Genomic DNA, 3,017 nt, shown 5'->3' with positions numbered 1-3,017 from the left:
ACTAGATGGGAGATTATGAGGGTTGGGCTGAGAAAGACAGTAGGCGTGCTAAAGTCCAAAGGGCAGGGCTGTGGGGCGGGGGGAAAGGAGGAACTTTGCAGCAGGTGAACTTTGAGACCTTTATTGTTTCTACTGCATGTACAGAGACCTCAGCAATCAAACACTAGAGGAACAGAAACAGACTCAAAAGAGCTGTGCTGTTGTGGTTACCTGGGAGAAAGAAAAGCTGGATCCTGTCCAGGTAGAAAGGGGCAGGGAAAGGAACAGAAACATACACTGTTCTGGGCATGGCACGGCACAAGGAACCTGAGCAGTCTTCCAACAACTCTGACCTTAACCCTCTGCCCCATCCTTTGCTAGTCATGCCAGCTGTACTGTGTCCCTCTCTCCTGAAGCTGACAGCTATAGGGATGTTAGTTGCTTCCCTAAGGACGAGTGGTCTGGTTTCCCATTTTCAATTTTCTTTTTAAGAGCTTGTGCAAAATACGTTCAACTCATTTGACGGAACCACGTCTGTCTCCTGCACACAATCTTCCATGTCCTCAAACCATTGCCATCCTGTTCTCACCCCAACTATGGGCCCAGCTGATTTCCAAAAGGCCAAGGACTTCAGCAACCTGAAGAAGCTGTAAGGGGTCAGGGAAATATCACTGTGAACTGTGAAAAAATCTTGTATTTCAGTCAGCATCTGAGAAAACACTGGAAATTGAACTGGACAACTAAAAGAGCAAGATGAATGACTCCTTATAGGTTGAGCAGAACAGAAACTCTGGAGGCCACAGATGGCATAAGCTCACATCTTGAGTGGGGGAACCTAGAGAAACTCACATACACAGACATACAAATCATACCTTTGCCAGTTCTGAACTTCATATAGGGAAAGAAAGCTCCAGTCTCCGTGGTTCCTTCTTTTGACTACCTTTATGTCAGCCAGAGAATGAAGGACTCCTCACTGAAACATTTCCAACAAACCTTCTAAAGCCATCCCTGCCCTGGCCTCAGCCAGTCACCAGCTTTCTCTAGCTAGGGCAGAAATAGCTCCTGCAGTATACCTGGTCCTGAGAAGAGTGTTGTTACCTGGTGGTGCTTCCTCCTTTGAATCAAAGGTCTGGAGATTAAAATCATGGTATTAAATTGCACCAAAGTCTTCTTCAGCTTCCTATAACGCTTCCTAGAGGGATGTAAAAAGAGAAGAATTGCTAACGAGGGAAACATCAACAAAATTTAGGCAGATGGTGGACTCGATTCGAGGGTATGGGCCAAAGAGAACATTAATAGAATCAGCGAGCCCTGATTTGGTCTTACTGTGTTAAATCTGGTCCTGTCTTAGATGTTTTCCCTACATCCTTTACTCTAGCTATCACAACATCAGCCTTAGTACAGGCAAGTTACTGTAATAGTTTTGACAGCAACTGTCTTTCCCCTGAAACCTCCACTCAGTGTTGGGAACCAGGCTGGGAAGTCCCTCCTCCACCATTCCAGTAACAGGATTCCCCCTGGCAGAGCAGGCCAGGAGCCAAAATGAGGAGGGTCTTGGTCAGGCACATCCCCACCTTGCTCTCCTAGGCAAGGACAAAGGGCTGCACCTTGCCTGACCTTTGACTCCTGACCTTGCCTGGTAGCCTCGGAAGTGAGCCTGAATGATTGTGACTTTCTCCTGGAGGACACGGAGGCGTCTGCGGCGAAGGAGGCATCGGAAGTTCCTTTGCAGGGTAACAATGGCCCAACTCTGCCTCTGCTTCCATCGTCTCTCCAGAAGCTGCCTGGCCGCCTCCTTCAGAAAGACCTGAGCAAAGGGGACAGCTGCTGACCCACAAGGAAAGCAGCCAGTTTCTTTAAGAGTTTATAATAAAAGCTGCTGCTTTATCTCTTTGTAGCCTTTAAGGCTCTCTGATAAGGAAACTGCACTCCCTTAATTGAGGAGGGCAGGAAGTGCAGGTGCAAGTGACAGAGATGGATGCATTTGTAGAAGACAGGGAATGAGGTAGTGATGAAGGTTAGTAGGCAGGAAAAGCAGAAACCCAGATTTCTGTCAAGGAATGCTGGGTAGACAAAGGAGTTGGCCATGCTACTGCTACAGCCTGGAGCCAGAGTCTCCTGTTCTTTATCTGAAATGTTAGAAATCCCTCCTTCATACTTGAGACAAGAGGCAAAGCAAAAGGGAAGTGAAGGCATGCAATGTTCTCCTTCGGGCAGAGCGCCAAGCTGCTCTCTGTCCATTGACAGCCAGTGAAGAGATGGCTGGGCCTGTGTGATTAAGATGGGATTCAATATAGGCATCACCTTTGTTACTCCAATCTGATAGAGATCTGAGGGGTTCCCCACCACACTAGACAGCACTGCTGCACAGCCTTCTCTCTCCTCCAAGCAGTCATGCCCTCGTCCAGCCAGGAGACCATACCTGGAAGAGGAATTGTTGATATGATGGAAGCCAGGGCTGTAACTGGAGTCCTCGGAGGAGAACAAATCACAACGTGCTGACAAGTTCATCCAGGCTTTGAGTGGCTGGGGAATGCCAAGCCAGTACACTATTGTACCTGGCTAGGAAGTTCTGGAACGGAAGACGGACTGGGTATCCTTCCTTTCTAATGTGGATGGCCTCCAGTATCCCAGAATGCCGCAGCTGACAAGTGACATACTCCACATCAAAGATATTTGACAGCTGTGAATATAAGGCAGAAGAAAAATGTAAAACAAGAAATAAAGAAAAAAAGAAAGGATACAGAGGGCGGAGAGCTTAGAAAGGGTCTTCTTCTATTGTCCTGTCCTTGGGTTAGATTTTGCTATGGTCTATAGGCAATGGAACACAAAATCCAACACATCCTTTGGTGTCCAACTGACAGTGGCTTTTTATCCTCCAGCCTGTGGTCACCTCAGACAGCCACAGAGAAGGGTGAGAGACAGAGAAAAGGGGAAGAAAAGTTTCAAGCTGTCAAATGAAGCAAAGTAGTCTAAACCCCAACTGCAAAAGGAGAGCTGCTGGAGAGGACTGGACTTCAAGGAACTGAGGGACTCCA

The sequence above is a fragment of the Balearica regulorum genome, chromosome 18 (assembly GCF_011004875.1).
Source record: "Balearica regulorum gibbericeps isolate bBalReg1 chromosome 18, bBalReg1.pri, whole genome shotgun sequence".
NCBI lineage: Eukaryota > Metazoa > Chordata > Aves > Gruiformes > Gruidae > Balearica > Balearica regulorum.
This window is presented reverse-complemented; position numbering follows the sequence as displayed.